Genomic DNA, 18,820 nt, shown 5'->3' with positions numbered 1-18,820 from the left:
AAGTCAGACACGACTGAGCGACTGAACTGAACTGAACTGAATCCTCTCTAAAACCCATCTCTAAATTTACACAGGTTGACATACTGCAGAAGAAATTTGTAGCAAATAAATGTTTATTGCATGTAGCCTAATAATTGTTATTCACATATTCTCTAGCTAGAAATTCCATACACACACAAAATATATATTTATATATAGAAGTGAAGTCGCTCAATCGTGTCCGACTCTTTGCAACCCCATGGACGGTAGCCTACAAGGCTCTTCCACCCATGGGATTTTCCAGGCAATAGTACTGGAGTGGGTTGCCATTTTCTTCTCCAGGGTATCTTTCTGACCCAGGGATTGAACCCGGGTCTCCCGCATTGCAGACAGATGCTTTACCATCTGAGCCACCAGGGAACTCATATATATACATACATATATATATAATGTAATATATGTATATATTTATATTGTTAGTTTAGAGCACATATTTCAGAGTCAGGCTGACTTGGACTAATACTCTTTTTCTGTTATTCGCTCCCTGAGTCACTTTGGGGAAACCGTTGAACTCCCCCAAATTGGTTTTCTTTTCTGTAAAGTGAGGACAATATTTACTTGCAGGTGGCAATTAAATAACAAAATTAAGGTGGAGTTCTTCCAGATGTCTCAGCTTGGCCCACTAAATGCCTGGTAACAGCTAAACAGTATTATAACAAAAATTCCTTTGAGGCCAGTCTGACATACAGTAGTTGTACAGAGCAAGGTAACAGTTTTATATAGTCCTAGGAGGACAAAGCACAGAGTGAGGTTTTCCTGGTCTTATTTGGAAATAGACAACACACTTCTTTTGCTGAATCTGGGCAAGGTTTCCCTGTGTGCGTTGCCAGAGCAAGTGTCTTCATATAAGCATGTCCATCCACTATGAGCCAGGACCTATAGTCAGGGATGTGGAAACATTTCTGGAAGGAGGAGTGGAAAGAAAAGAACCAGAATGGCTCCTTTCATCCAAGGCTAATCTCTTGAGCAGTAGGAGGGGAAGATAGGCCTGCCTAGAGCACTGGTACCTTTATAGAGGGTGGAGGCTGACTGTAATCTTGCAAACACACTGACAGGTAGGCAGGATTCAGAATGAGGTTCACATCTGCTTGCAGTTTTAAAGGCTCATTCTAGAGCCAGAGGGAGGGCTTGTGGGTGGCTGAACAAACTTATTCTGGGGCCAGATAGCCTGGGTTTGGCTGCTTGTCTCAGCCTCATACTAGTTATATGACCTTGAGCAAGATTTTTTGCTTTACTGTGGCCGATTCTCTTAATTGTGAAGTGGGGGTAAAAATAGCACCTACCTTCAAAGTTTGTTGTGAAAATTAAGGAAATTAATTTATGAAAGTGCTTGGAAAATATATGGCAAAAAACAAGCATTCAGTAAATGTTAGCTTTTGTAATCTACCTACCTGTAGAGAGCTGAATGGTTAGTTTTGCTCTTGCCAAGTTTTCCTTCCCCTCTTTTTTTCCATGATTGCACCTGAATTTATGTGCCTTTCCACTTAAGAGGTGACTCTTGATGGTTTCTTGTTTTCTAGGGGCAGGAAAATGTATAGCATTATGAATGATAAGTCCTCAGCCTGTTCTGTTATTAAATTAAAGTCATGGAGGCAGTTACTTTTTATATTAAGAATGGTTCATCTTTCTAACTAATCATTAAGATGTAAAATCTGCACTCCGATAGACCTGGGCAGTACAGAACATAATTGCAGGCAGAACAGGAATTACGCTTCCACACATTTCTGAGATTAGAACATGAATTAGTTTTTAGCAGATGTGTTTGCTCAGGATTCCAATTTCTTTTCTCATTCTCCATGATAGATTCCTTCAACCACAGCTGGAGTATTTGGTGGGGCTGGACTCCCTCCCCGCCCTTAATTTATTGTCCATGTTGCCTGCTGAGAGCGGGCTGTGGAAACAGGGCTGTGCTTTCACACTTCCTCCTCCCCAGCTCTTTTCATTCAGTCTCTGGGATTTGACTTGTCACTAAGCCCACTTTGTGGGCTTCCCTGGTGGCTTAGATGGTAAAGAATCTGCCTGCAGTGTGGGAGACCTGGGTTTGATCCCTGGATTGGAAGATCCTCTGGAGAAGAGAATGGCTACCCACTCCAGTATTCTTACCTGGAGAATTCCATGGATCTGGAGACTGGCAGGATACAGTCAATGGGGTCACAAAGAGTTAGACATGACTGAGTGACTAACACTTTCACTTTCAAACTCAATTTAGAGCCACTGATCTCTGAATTCTGTTGTTAAGTTTTTTGTGCTCTTGCTCTAAGATATATTACAAAGATCAGATTTTGCTGCCTGGATAGTTCCCAAGGGCAGCATGTGGCTAGGCAGGTGCCAGGCTAGTGTTGAGTCTGGAGATCCTTGTGGCTGGCTGGCCTGTTGGTGTGGAGGTGAACAGTTCAGTAAGAGGATGCAAGATTCTGATCCAGCCAACTTTTTGTGAAATCTGACTCTGAATGGGACTTTGTGATAGGTGGTTTCAGATGCTGCCTCATTCACTCTCCACACCAACCTGATCTCTAGGCTGCAGATTGGTGGGGATACCTGAGAGAGACCACGAAAGAGCATTGCCCCTCTCAGCCTGAATTCTGAACAGTTTGGGAAATAAAAGAGCAAAGATGGAGGCCAGGATATCATCTTCATTGTAGAGATGCTAAGGTGACTGATGTAGGTTACTATCAGAGCCAAACGAGCTTCCAAAGAATGAACCCCAGATTCAGGACTTGAACACGCCGGTCCCAAACGCAGTGGAAGCTTCTTTACCTGGTCCCCTGACCCCAGCAGTGTCCAAGGCCCTCTCTGTGGACCGCTCAGTTTCAGGAGGAAGGGTGTGGAGCTGAATGGAGTGTGTCCAGTTTTCTTCCCAGTGTGCTTTAACCACGTGTCACTCCAACTGGAGATGAATGAAATGAGTCAAGTGTTAGAGAGAGGCCATAGGAGCGTGTTTTGGGAAAATATGTCCCCGTGAAAACAGTGTAGGGTAAAGTTCAGATGACAAAACCAAGGCACAGAGAAACTCGGTAACTTGCAAAAGGCTTCAACCGCTCCTTAGCAGTGGAGCTGAAATTTCAATACAATCCTTTCACTCTCCTACCTTAGGCTGAGTCAGAGATTTTCTCCACATGGAAAAATTGGAATCTTGACATAGGAAAGAGCTGTAAAAGGTCATTCATCCTTTAGAATCCAAAGCATAATTTTACATAAACTGTCCAAGAAGAATAGGTCGGTCTTTTCTCCTTTAATTTTGCTGCCTCTGCTTTTGTTGTTAACTCTCTGTTGAAAATTCTAGTGGGCTTATCTTCCATAATATGGGTCACTTTCTTCTCATGAAATTCTCCTGGCCACTAGACCTCTTTCCCTCCAAACTGACTGATCTGGTACACCAAAGCCCACGTCTGAGAAATTTGCTTTTAGACCACAGATTATCAGCTTTCTTCCCCATCATCTTCACTAGTGGCCAGACAGTAAAGAATCTGTCTGCAATTCAGGAGACCCAGGTTCGATCCCTGGGTTGGGAAGATGCCCTGGAGAAGAGAATGGCTACCCACTCCAGTACTCTTGCCCAGTAAATTCCACAGACAGAGGAGCCTGGTGGGTTACAGTCTGTTGGGTCTGAAAGAGTCGGACACAACTGAGCAACTAACACTTTCACTTTTTTTTCCTTCCCCATGCCATCTCTTGCCCAGCAATGCCAGCTCCTTAGCCAGAGAGGAATGCTGCCCTAGCACCAACGGACTGTGACAACCATCTATATACCTCCTGCCTGACCTGATGTTCTCAGCTTTGACAGGCCAGCTGAGGACCCAGTAAATGTTTTGAAACGTTTTATTGTTTTAAATTCCCTTCTTCCCCGTGTGATTATCATGGTGCTTACTATTTACATTTTGAATTGCATTTTTTAAACTTTTGGCATTAGATAGCTGAATGGCATCTTCTTTAAGGACAGCTTACACAATATCCTGCAGGGGTGAGAACTTGCTCTCAAATTGTGTTCATGTTCAGACCTCGGCTTCCTTGGGGCTTTGTGGGGAGGGGTGGGTGATGGTGGAGGGATTTATGGGTGCAATTTCCACTAGGAGGCTTCCTGGAAGATCTTTATGAATGAGCTATATAAAGGCCCTAGAGGAAACATAGTGTCACAGCCTCTGGGTACTGAAAGGCTTTATGAACCACACAGGGCTGGAAGCAATTAGCAGCAGCAAGACTTGGAAAATAGGAGGAAAAAGGTAAATCTTATAAGCAGAACTCGACATGGGAATTTAGAATCTACTTCCAGTGAATAAGAAGTTATATTCCAGAAGCCATGAAATCCCAGAATTGTACTTACATGCATGTGAGCTAAGTTGCTTCAGACGTGTCCAACTCTTTGCAACCCCAAGGACTGCAGCCCACCAGGCTCCACTGTCCATGGGATTCTCCAGGCAAGAACACTGGAGCGGGTTGCCATGTCCTCCTCCAGGGGATCACCTGACCCAGAAATTTACCCCAAGTCTCTTCTGTCTCTTGCATTGGCAGGCAGGTTCTTTACCACTTAGATACCACTTAAAATTTACCACTTAAAATTACTCTGGAGCTTAAAATATCTTTTGCTAAACTGAAAGTGTGTTCACTTTTTATGTTATGTTCCCTTGACATATTATTATCCAGATAGATGTGCATTGTTAGAAACTCATCTTTTAATTACAATAATGAAAATCCAGTAATCTTGGGCTTCCAGTTAAGGATTCCTCAAGAAATCAGGACGATTTAAAACAGGATTCTGATTCTTGCTGGTCAGTTTCTGGAAATCTACTCTGGAGTTACTTTTTCCGAGAAACTGTAGAACAACTTTTATTTGAAATTCTGCAGAGCATTTCCTTTCTTTCTCTCTTTTCTGTCTTCATGGCCGAAACCTCAGTGGTTAAGCAAGAAGGTTTAAGTGGTTTTGCAAAGGTAAACTCTTGCCTATAGGAAAGAAGTTGCAGCTTTGAAGGACCCTAGAAAGAAAACTGCCCTCCCACATGTTGCAAAGAAATGTTTCCTATTTATGGCCAGGGTCATTGGCCGGTCACTCGAGGGTAGCTTGTCCTGAACAATTTAATTCCGGTTGGGAAGCTAGCAACCCTGCACTGCTCTGTGGATAAGCGTGTAAGCAGCCTTCCACGGCAAGTTCTGCTTCTGATTCCCTTGAGCTCGGATATTCTTTGGACTGTCAAACTGGCACCTTTGGATATTTCTATGACCTTGAAAATTAGAATAATTAAGTTTCCTCTGGCATAGCGGGAGTTGATATGTGTAATTAACAGCAGCCAGCAGTCCCTGGAGAACAAATTTATGAAAGACATTAAAGGAGGCAAGAAGCAGCCCTTTTTGAATGAGGGGAAGTGAGCATTAGTTATGTGAGCCTGGTGGTATTTGGATGTTCTTATCACACGCATATCGCTACTTCTCTGAAATTTAATAATGCATTTTCCTTTTATTTTTCTTGGTAGTATCCATCATGTGAAGTAGAGGGATGTGAATGATTGGCAACCAAATTAATGAACAGGGGTGAGAACTTAAAAAAAAAAAAACTTCTTTATAGGGGAGAAAAAAAATTAGTTGGAGGCTACATTAAATTTTGCAACAAAAACTTTGAGACCCCAGTAATTGTTGATGTGTATTTTCTTTTCCTAAGCTGTGAAAGTGCCTAGTATGAATTGGTCACAAGTTCCTGCCTGAAAAATGGGCAAGGAATATTTTGAACATATGTCTTTTTAAACATTTCTCCAAACAATTCTGACTCTTTATAGCACTGTTTTCTCAGCAATTGTCTTTAAATGTATATAGATAGTTAGGCTGACGGACAAATGAGAGAGGGGGAAGGAGAACAGTCCATTAGGATGCGGTTCTGTCTGTCTGGGTCTTCCCTAGTGGCTCAGAGGTTAAAGCGTCTGCTTGCAATGCAGGAGACCGGGTTTAACCCTGGGTCAGAAAGATCCCCTGGAGAAGGAAATGGCAACCCACTCCAGTATTCTTGCCTGGAGAATCCCATGGACAGAGGAGCCTGGTGGGCTACAGTCCATGGGGTTGCAAAGAGTCGGACACGACTGACCCACTTCACTTTCACTTTCTGTCTGTCTAGGCAGACTGTAGGTGTGGTCTCAGCTGATGCGTATTAGGGTTCTATCTGTACATACTCTCTGTGGCTGAGCTCTTGTAAAGGGCGTGTGCTTCCTCTAGACTCATTCTGATCTTTATTTCACAGTGTTGGAACTGCTGTCAAAAAGAATGCAAGTGATAGTATCTGTCGGTAGGATATCCTTCTAGCTGTAAGAACACAGATTTTACAGTGATATACACACCTTCAAGGAAATGATCAAGGCGTCTAGTAGTCTGTGCTCCTACTGCTTAGTCACTCAGCCTGTCTGACTCAATGCTGCCCCATGCACTGTAGCTTACCAGGTTCTTCTGTCCATGGTATTTTCCAGCAAAAACAGTGGAGTGGGTTGCCATTTCTGTCTCTGGGGGATCTCCCAGCCCAGGGATGACCCTCGTCTCATGTCTCCTGCATTGGCAGGTGGGTTCTTTCCCACTGGCGCCGCCTGGGAAGCTCCCTGGGAATCTCTGCCAAGAGGCAGAGAAAGATCAATGAAAGTCCTTAGTCTTTGTGAAGAGCATCATAGACATCTTTGCCACTGAGGATGGGTTGATCAGTAACTCAACCAAGTAACTTTACCAAGTGGTGGTTGGTAAAGGTTACAGCCAAGGGTGGGCGCTGGGCGGGTGCACTGCACATGGTCAGTCGGTCTTAGTTCTCTGGTGAGTCCGCGATTGACGAAACTTTGCTAAAAATGTCTAAGGAACAACCAACTCCATTTATAAATCCAGAAACTCCTGGATATGTTGGATTTGCAAACCTTCCCAAATCAAGTTCATCGAAAATCAGTGAAAAAAGGTTTTGAATTCACACTAGTGGTGGTCGGTGAATTGGGTCTCATAAAATCGATGCTCATAAACCTCATCTTGCTGACTGACCTCTACCCAGAAAGAGTCTTACCTGGAGCTGCAAAGAAAATTGCAAGAACTCTTCAAATTGAGGCTTCAACTGTTGAAACTGAAGAGCAAGGATCAAGCTGCGTCTGACCATGCTGGACGCACCGGGCTTCGGGAACACCATCAACTGCAGGGACTGCTTTAAAACAGTCATCTCCTACATCGATGGCAGTTTGAACAGTGCCTGCAGGATGAGAGTGGTCTGAGCAGAGGCGCATCATCAGTAACAGGGTGCACTGCTGCTTTTACCTCATTTCCCCTTTCAGACACAGACTTCAGCCGTTGGATGTTGCGTTTGTGAAGGCAATACACAGCAAGGTGAACACTGTGCCTGTCGTTGAGAAAGGCTACATGCGCACACTGAAGGAGCAGGAGCACCTGAAGAAAAGGATTCTGGATGAAATCGAGAAACATGACATCAGAATCTATCACTTACCTGATGCAGAGTCTGGTGAAGATGAAGATTTCAAAGAGCAGACTAGACTTCTCAAGAGCAGCATCCCTTTCTCTGTGGTTGGATCCAATCAGCTGATTGAAGCCCAAGGCAAGAAGGTCAGAGGCCGCCTCTACCCTTGGGGCATCCTGGAGGTGGAGAACCTGGAGCACAAGGACTTTCTGAAGCTGAGGACGACGCTCATCACTCACGTGCAGGATCTCCAAGAGGTGACCCAGGACCTTCACTATGAGAACTTCTGATCAGAGAGGCTCAAGAGAGGTGGCAGAAAGGTGGAAAATGAGGACATGAATAAAGACCAGATTTTTCTGGAAAAGGAAGCTGAGTTCCACCACATGCAAGAGATGATCACCTCGATGAAGGGGCAGCTGTAGCTGCAGGGCAGCGACAGTGATGGCAAGATCCACGGGCAGCACGTGTGAGGAAACACTTTGCAAGATAAATATTCCCATGAGTAACACAGCTGCATATTTGCAAGACTGTTGGAGGGGTGCCTGTCCACATTTCATAGTGCCTGTGCCTGAGAATGTATTTATTTTTTTTTTAACTTTTGATGTGTTATTTTGTATGAAGTACCTTAACATTTACATTACATTGTGATGTTATACTTGATATTTTGTGAAGTGAACTGTCCATCTTCCTTCTTCTTCCACTTGAAGTAACCACTAACACTGGCATTGGTTCCCAGGGACCAGTCAGCACATATAGTTAGTAGGTGAATTTGGTTTGACTGGCCTAACCGACTAATCATGATTTACTTCCAGAACATTCAGATTTTTGAGAATGTTCCTGAGCAGTAGAGACATGAACACAGAAGGACAAGCTGCCTGGGTATGAGGCCATTTCTCACCAAGCCCTGGCACCTGCTTCCCTGCCTTGCTTTTGTCTGAGCACAGCATGTAAAACCAATTTTGCTGCTATAACTCCATACTCTTAATTCATCTGCACATTATCTGTTTACCAAATGAAAAGAAGTCTAATTAGATACATGTTTATACTTAAATAGCTTTTTCACAAACAGGCTGTTGGGGTGAGTTTTTTAAAAAGTCTTTGAATTCTGAGGTCATTTTTTTAACTCCTGGTTTGGCTTCACTTGGACTGATCCCGTCCTGAATGGTTTTCAGGCAGACAGCAGTGTGTGGCCTGTCCCATCCATTTTTAGCCACCATGGTTTCCTTCCTTACATGTTACACAGACTTATCCATAGGTGGCTTGAGAGTGAAGGCTCTTTCAGACTTGCTCCGTGGGCTGGCTGACGGCTGTCACTGTGCTGGCTGGTTTCCTTGCCCTGCGGTTGATCAGTCCCCAGAAGTGACACATGGAAGGAGACTGGAGTGGGTGGGTGCTGGCTCAGCGTTCTCATCCCACTAGAGCCCGGGGGCTGACGTGGAGAAGCGCTGAGCTCCAGGGCTGAGGCCACCCAGGCAGGGAGGGAGATGGTGACAGCCGGCCAGGTGTGCTGCAGAAGGCCGTCTGGTGTTCTCCTGACCGCCCTTGTACTGCTGCCTGATTGCGAGCGGTCAGAGCCATAGCTTTAGGTGCAGTGTACAGGTTTAACCAAGTGTTCCATGACTTTAGGGTACCTCCCTGCAGGACCAGTTATTTGGGTTATTTTGGCATTTATCAACTATGCTAGTAAAAGCTGTCATTTAAAAAGGGGGCGGGGTGGCAGTACTCGAAAGCGGTAGAGGTAGTAAGCCCGATATAGTCTACTTAGTGCCAGGTGCCACCTGATGGATGCATGGGCGTGGGTGGACCTACGCTTTCAAACCCCCTTTTGTTTTGCTGCCCCAATCTAAATACCTTTGCTAATAGATAATCGCTCTTTTACTAAGAGATAAAACTTTACCTATAAAAATGTATTTTGAAAACTTACTTTACACAGCAATTTTGTGTCCATTGAAACTAACCTTTTACCAATAAAGCACTACTGTTTAGATATTTTAAAAAAAAGATTACAGCAGAGAAGAGATTTTCTAAAAAGCATGTAAAGGTTGCTGTAGTGCTGTGATGGGAACAAGTACCCACAGGGGTGGTGCTGTAATGACCTGTACACTGTGATTCAGTTAATGCTAAAGCAGACAAGCACATACTAGTTCTTTGATGGAAATAACTAACAAGAGGGCAGATGATAACTTCCCTATAAACATCCACTGTGGTAACCCTAAATTGATGTCCTTGTTTTATTGTTGATCTCTACCAACTACTACTCACATTACTGCTCATTAGCTGTCTTCTCACCCAGAATGAAATCAGCTTTGAGAAGATGTGAATGTTTAAGAAATTAATCAAAAGATATCCTTAGAGCCTGGACTCAGTGAATCAGTCAGAGTAAGACAAATTATTGCTCAAATGCTGCTTTTCATCCTGTTCACTAATAAAAACAAATGCTATAAATTGATTATTTATTATGTACCACAGTGTACTGTGTATGTTAGGCCTGGCAAAATGTCATTTCCACTTTCTTTGGATTATTTAATTGTGCTAATCAAATTTCAGGTTCTCTGGTTCTAAGTGGAAGATTCATCATTTTTGTCTCTTTGCAGTCCAAATAAAGACTAGAGTCCCAAAATATTAAAAAAAAAAAAAAGTCCCTTAAGGCACTCAAAAAGAAAGAAAGGATACAAATGATGTGATCAAATGAGTCTGAAAAACACTAGCCACATATCTTTTTTGAGTTTGAAATTTCATATAAAGTAGAGCAGTGGCTCAGAGAAATCTTGGGCCAAAGAACTTTTTCTTATTTCAGCTTACACTTTTACTTTTTAATTTATTCAACTCACTTTTGCTTATTCAACATAAGAATTATACATAAAGAGCTAACGTTTATTGACGGGGACTCTTGTCCAAGGTATTATTTTATTGCCTATCCCAATTTTGTTTCACTGTAACACATATTAACTGTCTGATAAACGATCACCCATTTAAGGGAAACAAAATGTGTACACCATGTATGACTTGTGAACCTCATGGTCTGAATCAGCACTACCCAATAGACAGACAATAGATCCAACAGATAGACAACCACACTATGTGATTTTTAGTTTTCTAGTTAAATGGGCAAAAAAAAAAAAAAAAAAAACCTCAGGTGAAAATAATTTTAGTAATAGATTCTACTAACCTACTGAGCTTCCTTGGTGACTCAGACAGCAAAGAATCTGCCTGCAACTCAGGAGACCTGGGTTCGACCTCTGGGTTGGGAAGACCCCTTGGAATAGGAAATGGCAACCCACTCCAGCATTCTTGTCTGGAGAATTCCATGAACAGAGGAGCCTGGTGGACTACAGTCCATGGGGTCACAAAGAGTCAGAGATGACTGAATGACTAACACTTTCACTTCACTTATTAACCTACTAGGTATATTAATATTAAAAAATAAAAGTTATATTAAAATATCTTCTTAAAGATACTTTACATTTTACCATTTTTTCCTACTCAGTCTTCAACATCCAGCACGTATTTTGCACTTAAACATTCTGCAGTTCAGACGGCTCCATATCAACAACTCAGTAGCCGCATGTGGCCAGTGGCCACTATTCTGGATGGTGCAGGTCCTTCCCAGGATGGCCTTAGCGGGAAAGCCTTCCCTGAGCTTGTTTCCAGGAGTTCTGTGTGACCAGTTCTCCTTGACTCCCGTCAACTCATCTGGAATGCAGATCAGTTGATAAGAGACCTGTAGGCACACATTTTCTGTTTCTTTGATTGTTTCAGCTGCATTCAGCTCCAGTATCAAGTTTTCCCAATGGAGAGGGAGCACGATTGGGTAAATCTTCATGAGTTAATGAAAATCAGCAGGAAGATATCCATAAACCTCGTTTAACCTTGTCAGCATAACATTTAATTTTACTTAGGGTAGGCCCTTGAGTGTGCTGGAAGCCTGACAGTTGGATGTGTGATTTTAAAGAAAGGTATTTTGCTGGAACATTGTTCTGGTCTTTGCGGGCTAGAAAAATTTCAAATGCAGTATAATTTAAGCAGGTATGTGTACAGGTATTTATGGAAAATAGCTGATAATAGTCATAGACAACCTTTCTTTGTTTTTCATGGGCCAAGCCCTATTAATATTCAGTATCTCTTTTAATTGTTACAATTCTATTAATTGCCTCATCGTATAGATAAGAAAACTAAGGCTTAGTCAGGTTAGGAAATTTTGACTGATCTTCCACCATTGTGAGTTGTGTTCAATGCTGGAACCCATGCTGTTACAGAACATGGGATCCCTGTGTGCTCTTCATTGAAGAATTCACAACCTTCCAGGATCTGAATGGAAGCTGAGTTTGGGTAGTCATGGTAGGATGGCTGTAGACCAACTACTGCAAGAGAATGTGCTTCAAGGAACATCTCTGAATATCTTTGTCACTGAGGTGTTAAAATACTTTCTTCCTTTCTGTAAATGTGATGGTTATAACATTTCTTTTCTAAAAATCAGGGAATAGTTTGAACTTAGGCTGGGAGAGTCAAGATAATTCTCTGAGTCTACTTTCAGTTTATCCAGACCCTGCAATTTCAACATGATGGCTCTCTCTGTTACCAGAAATTGTGGCTCTGACAAGCTCCTGCTGCAGTCACTTCATTAATCTTACTCTACCAGGACACCTGTTCACTACTGTGCAGTGTCAGCTGATATCATGCGGTAATTATGTTGTTAATTCATGGGCTGATGTTTTCCAGACTGAAGCATGGCTTCCTGTAGGCAGTGATCTGGGAAATCAAATCGAGGAAAACATTGACAGTTTGCTTCTGCCAGCTTGGGAATATGGCGTGAGTTTGGGTGGAAAGAATTTCATTTTGTGAGTGTGGTGTTTTTCACTGGGGCTACTATTCAGCACAAGTTCTGTTAACTGACTGGTGGTACAAAATATGAATTCTTGAGTGAGATGACCTAAACGGAGCTAGGATCTAAACTCTGGCTCCATTCCTTAGTTTGGGATCTTGAAATTGATTTGCAGATAGTAAACAAATTATAAAAATAATAAGCAAAGTGAAAAAAGTGATGGGGAACATTGAAATCCATGATCACACTACTCAGAGATAAATGTGGTAGGGCTTCCCTGGTGGCTCAGATGGTAAAGTGTCTGCCTGCAATGCGGGAGATCTGGGTTTGATCCCTGGGTTGGGAAGATCCCCTGGAGAAGGAAATGGCAACCCACTCCAGTATTCTTGCCTGGAGAACCCCACAGACAGAGGAGCCTGATAGGCTACAGTCCACGGGGTTGCAAAGAGTTGGACACGACTGAGCAACTTCACTCACTCACTCACTCAATACTTTGATGTAGAGCTCTTCATATCTTTGTCTTGCTGTGTGCATATATGAATTTTCTAAAAATGGAATTATACCATGCATCTTGTTTACAACCTATTTTTATCATTTGTGGGTAAATTTTTATCTGTTAATAAATGTTTCTCAATAACAAATGACTTCATACTTTCTTAATGACTACATACTATTCTGCTGTATGGATGCACTGTAATGCATTCAGTCAACACCCACCACTGAGCATTTGGTGCTTTTTCTGTGCGTGTGCCTTGGCAAATAGCACTATGATGAAACTATCTTATGCCTAAAGAGCATGCAGCTCTTTCCAGTGTTGGTCTCCGTGTAAAGCGCTGAGGATGGTCACGATCTGCAGCTAGGAGGTGAGGGCCAAGGTGGAACTGTCACCACTTCCTGGACAGAGGAGGAAGAAGAGCAAGGCTCTTCCAGGAAGCAAATCTAAGAGTGAGGGCAGATGGCGTAAAGGATATGATACAGACAACAGGCAAGGCAAGCCAAACCGGAGATCCTGCAGATAAGGACTAGAAAGAACTTCTGTTAGCAGCACAGACTTTCTCTGTGTTGCCCATTGCTGGAACCCTTGTCTCTTTGAGGCTGTGACCCTGTGCCCCAAGCTGTCAGAGAAGGTCCAAAAGCTGTGTGAGTGGGGGCATCCAGGAAACATCCTTGAAGTAGACACTGTAGGTGATAAATATGATATATAAATACAAATAGGCCAAGAGGAAATATGAAAGTGTTTTATATGGGAATACCACATGGATGGCCTGGTATGACTTCGACCTGTGAGCTTTGAGAAGCTAGCCATGCAGGTGTGTGGTTGTAACCACTCCTCAAAGCTTCTGGTAGCTATATGTGAGTTCCTTTGCAGTGAGGAGCCTGCCCAACTTGCTTGCCCAGAGAAGTGGAAGAGAATGGCTGATAGATGGATATCAATGTCCTTGCCTTAAAAAAAAAATCATCAAAAGGACCTTGTTTAGAGGGCTTCCCTGGGGGTCCAGTGGTTAAGACTCTTCACTCCCAATGCAGGAGGCCCAGATTCGGTCACTGGTCAGGGAACCAGATCCTGACTGGTCAGCTGAGAGCTGACATGTGCTGCTGCAGCCAAGACCCAGTGCAGCCAGATACAATTTTTAAAATATATTTTTAAAGAGATGCCATCCAAATTAGTCTGACCTCCCAGAATAGCACTCTACTTAATATAATTATACATTAAAATAGGGCTTCCCAGGTGGCTCAGTGGTAAAGAACCTGCCTGCCAATGCAGGAGACGCAGGTTTGATCCCTGGGGCGGGAAGATCCCCTGGAGCAGGAAATGGCAACCCACTCCAGTATTCTTGCCTGAAAAGTCCCATGGACAGAGGGCAGACTACAGTCCATCAGGTCACGTGACTTAGAGTCGGGCATGACTTAGTGATTAAACAACATTATAATGAACAAACTGAAACATCGTATTAGAGCATTGGGTCAGAATTAAGCCAGCAGTGTACCTACCTCTCACAGAGACAGGTAAGAGAAAAAGCATCACCTCCTCCTTCAAAGCCTCTTACTTATGACCAGAAGGAAATCCCCAGTTTTCCCCCAAACACTGCCTCTTGTTAGGTGGTTTCCAATCTTTTTCTCCCATGGTAAACAGTGTTATAATGAGACTGTGCTATTCCAGCTCGGTTGTTCTGTTTTAACTAATGGAATTTCATTGTATTTTTGCCGTAGGGATTTGAAGCAGTGGGTAGAACCATACAGGGCTTAACTGATAAATAATAAATGCCACAATGCCCATTAATCTATATTTGGAAGCAGCATTTCCCTTGCTCTTTCCAGGTTCTGACATTTACTTGTACACTTTGTCCCTGACTATGTAGGTTTCTATAGTTGCCTTTTCTGTGGAATCATTTTCTTTATTTAAAAAATTTTTTTAAACTTTTTATTCTGGATTGTAGTATAGCCAATTAATGGGCTTCCTTAAAGAATCCACCTGCCAATGCAGGACACATGGGTTCGATGCCTGGTAAATCCCATGGAAAATCCCATGGACAGAGGAGCCTGGGAGACTACAGTCCATGGGGCTGCAAAAGAGTCAGACATGACTTAGCGATTAAACAGCAACAAACAGTTGAGTAACAAGGTTGTGATAATTTCAGGTGCACCTCAAGGGGACTCAGCAATATGTAGACATGTATCCTTTCTCCCCCAAACTCACCTCTCATCCAGGCTGCCATATAACACTGAGCAGAGTTCCATGTGCAAGTTCCAGTAGGTCCTTGTTGGTTATCCATTTTAAATATTAGCAGTCTGCCCATCCCAGACTCCCTAACTATTCCTTCTCCTCAGCAACTAAGTCTGTGAGTCTGTTTCTGATTTGTAAATAAGTTCATTTGTCTGATTTCTTCTTAAGGAATATATATATTTTTTAGTTTCCAGAATCAGTAATGTATATTTTTTTACACCACTTTCTCAGTAGGGAAGAAAGATCATATGTGTGAGGTCGAACTTGTTTTCTGTATTTTGCCATGAAAATTGAGAAATTCAGTACTGCCTCTGCACCCCCTTTTTTCTGACTGCCCTTCCCAGCCACAGCAGAGAGACTTTTCGTCTGTGTCCCTCACCCTAAGTGGTGCGGGCCATTATGACTGTCCTTTGGAAGATCGTTTTCATTGGCTTCCCAGAGGTGTCTTACCTGTTGGGCTTTTATACGGTGTGATGCCCTGCCGGGGGAACTGACAAGCGGCAGCATCGCTTTGCACGGCCTGGGCTCTGAGCAGGCTGTCGGACAGCTGAGCCCGGCTCAAGGAGGACACAGGAGTCCTTGCACTGCGATTCCATCAGCCTTTAGCCCATGGCTTTCATTCAGCAAAATTCATCAACCAGCATTGCGCCTGACTTCTGGGGGCCAAGCGCAGGCCCTTGATGACTGCTCGCTACATTTGAATTGAAGCAGCATTTGCAACTATTTATCATAAAGTGTTGAGACAGTTGGTTACAGATCCCCATATTAAGATGACATTGGTGACAACCTTGACGTGCAGACTGTCCTCTGTTTCAGTCCTGTGACCCTCTGTGCAGGAGTGTGCTGGGGCATGGCTCCATCTGTCCGGGAGCAGGGCACGGACCTGTTAGAGCGCAGCCAGGCGAGGACGGATGCCTGAATGGGGTGGCGCTGGCGCGTGATTGCGCCGCAGGGTGCGTGCTCCGCCGGCAGAGCCTGCGGCTTCAGAACCTGCTTTATGCACGTGGAGGGTTCCGAGCACCCCGTCGCCCATGGGGTCAGTTGGTCCTGACAGCTTCTCCCATAGTGCTGAGGAGGTGAGGAGCGTTGAATCAGGAAACGTGCAGGGGGCTTTGGGGGTCTGACTCCCTCCCCTGGCCGGCTCTGCAGCCTGGAGAAACCACAGTGCGCCTCTGAGCCTGAGTCGTCTTCAGAGTCCGCCGCAGAACACCATGCGTGGCCATCTTCTGTGCTATTGTCAGCTTCCGTTGAATAAGCTCCTCCTGTTCTTGGAAATGCTCTCTAACTTCCCTGTCTGCTCCTGGAATAGAGGACGGGCTTGGAAGTATTTGATGATGGAATGAACCAAAAGTACTACACGGATCATTCTGGTCAAACCTTTTCAAATTCTAGCAGATGGGGTCTCATTGCCTTCCTGCTCATTTGAGGGGAGAGCGAGTGCCTCACTTGCTCAACTTGGGGAACAGCCAACACTGGTGTGATGTCACCATGCATTTCTCTGGTGAAACATCAAACCCACGTTTCCAAGGCGGTCCAGAGGATCAGGAACAGGAAGCTGGCTGGTGCAGGGATGTGTTTCTGCAGTTGCTTCAAATGCTGGTTGATCTTGAACTTTGCATGCCTGGTCTGCAAGCCTGGAGCTCCTTCAAATTATGATACTAAACAAGAAGAGCTACGGTAGTGCAAGACAAAGAAAAAATATGTTTTGCTTTGTTTTGTCTTTAGCCCAGGGTTTATTGCTGCCAGAGACCTACTTATCAGCCAACTTTGAAAAGCAGCTGTTCTCTGTCCTCGTTTTGCCTCCAGTGATGCCTGTCTTGGATTCTTGGGCACAGCTGAATTTTAGCAGTGCTCTATAAAGTGAGTCCTGGGAAATGGATTTTGAATCTCTTTCAGAGGTTTGAGAAATGGAAGCGTAAATACTGAATCCACACATTAAAGGGAGAACAGATAATTAAGCTCGTGTTTGTTCCCCGGCACTTGTTGCTGTGCTCTTATTTTCTAGTGAATGAGTGATGTGTTTCAAAGGGAGGTGACACTTGGGAAATCAGGTCTCTGCTGAATCACAGCACCGGTCTGTTCACTGTCGTGTTCAGCACGGGTCCGACTCCGACCCACAGGCAGGCGGCAGGGCTGGACTAATTACGCAGCTGTCAGAATCACACAAATGGATGGGTTGGGAGTGCTGCGGCCTTACTGGGAGTGTTTGTGGGTTTGGATCTCACTTTTTTAACAGTGATCTTTTAGCAGGCAAGAGCGCATGCATGTGAAATTGACAACTGTCTGAAAACAGTATTAGAAAGTACATCTGTCTGTATTTAAGGTCCCATGATACAGAGCGTGCTTGCTACCAATCCAAAGAACCACTGCTAGTGAGACAAATAGATGAAATGTAGAATCACACTGCGAGGCAGGGACCTTTACACCTGCAGAAACACGCTCATTCACACACAGGACGCGTGCACCCAGTATTTCCCCTCATTAGATACGTGCTATGGATGTTGTAAAGGTAAAGCATTGTGTTATAGGTACATAGGGCTTCCTGGGTGATGCTAGTGGTGAAGAACTCGCTTGCCAGCACAGGAGACACAAGAGACTTGGGTTCCATCCCTGAGTGGGGCAGATCACCTACAGGAGGGCATGGCAGCCCACTCCAGTATTCTTGCCTGGGGAATTCCATGGACAGAGGAGCCTGGTGGGCTACAGTCCATGGGATTGCAAGAGCCAGACACAGCTGAAGCACCTTAGCACACACACACCCATGGTTACATTATGGGAAACTTCATGTTTCTCTGTGAATAACGGAGGGAATGCCCCTCCTGAGAAGCCATCACCACTGCCCTGCAGATACATTGTGAAGTCACCCAGAAACCAAATAGCAGGTTCTTTTTGTCCTGAGCTGTAAGGACCAGAAAAATGTTTCAAGAGCTATGCCATGCCTCACCATACTGCAGCCTGTTGTTGAAGGAGCGATCAGTAATACCGATCTTGTCTTTATTTCAAATTTTGATACTTTATCATTAAAAATGCTGCCTTAGGGCAGTGTCTGTCTAGACTATGGTGGCTTTTTGGGCACCCACTTAAGTTTCATAACTGGGACAGGTCCCTTGCTGGTCTCACCCTAATCCTGGCCCCTCGGAGGCTCCTTTGCATCTTCCTAGAAGACAAGAGAGCAGACGTAGGAGCCTCCCTGGTGCTGGCCCGCCTACCACTGTTTTCTCCCTCTCCAGTGGGCCTGGTTGTGAGATAGTAACGGAATTGGAGTGTAGTCCTCACGTCCATAGAGTTAATGGTCTGGAAGTAATGATAGACAAAATCAGAGTAAACACATTTATAAAGTCAGAGTAAACACATTTATAAAAATTAGAGTAAACCCATTTATAAAAATTAGAGTAAACACATTAATAATTTGTTTTTACAGAATGCAAAGCACTGTTTTTAAAAAAAAAAAAAAAAAAAACATGCATTGTGATGTGAAAAAGAACGGGGGTTGTGAGGATGCAGACTGTCCTTTGGAGCAGAGTTGGGAGCAGCCATGTGGGGCAAGGGGGCCTGAGGAGGGGATGACCGAGTGGGGAGGGGACCCCAAGCAGGGGCGCTGGTGGGTGAAGAGCTAGCTTTAAGGGGAAACAGAAGGTGGTCTTTTCAGAGAGGGGCCTGGAGTCTGAGGCACAGACCAGAGGAGCGAGGCCTTTGAAGGTTCAGGTTGGAAGTCGAGGTAAGGGAGCACTGCGGTATAAGGTCGCCTCCTCTGAGGCACAGGCGCCCTCCTCTTGGTGCGCCCACAGCGCCCGTCATGGCACTCGTCACAGCCTTGTTG

General features: G+C 44.2%; 1 protein-coding gene and 1 pseudogene across 3 annotated transcripts in view; both read left to right on the top strand.

Annotated features, from left to right (window-relative positions):
* The window catches only part of FAT3 (FAT atypical cadherin 3), a 645,819-nt gene that overhangs the window by 106,350 nt on the left and 520,649 nt on the right, over positions 1-18,820 (top strand). The gene's annotated exons all lie outside the window — the stretch shown is intronic.
* LOC787516 (septin-2-like) lies at positions 6,731-8,151 on the top strand (annotated as a pseudogene).

Source organism: Bos taurus, chromosome 29, assembly GCF_002263795.3.
Source record: "Bos taurus isolate L1 Dominette 01449 registration number 42190680 breed Hereford chromosome 29, ARS-UCD2.0, whole genome shotgun sequence".
Classification (NCBI taxonomy): Eukaryota; Metazoa; Chordata; class Mammalia; order Artiodactyla; family Bovidae; genus Bos; species Bos taurus.
Note: the sequence above shows the minus strand (reverse complement) of the source record. Positions and strands in the feature narration are given on the sequence as shown.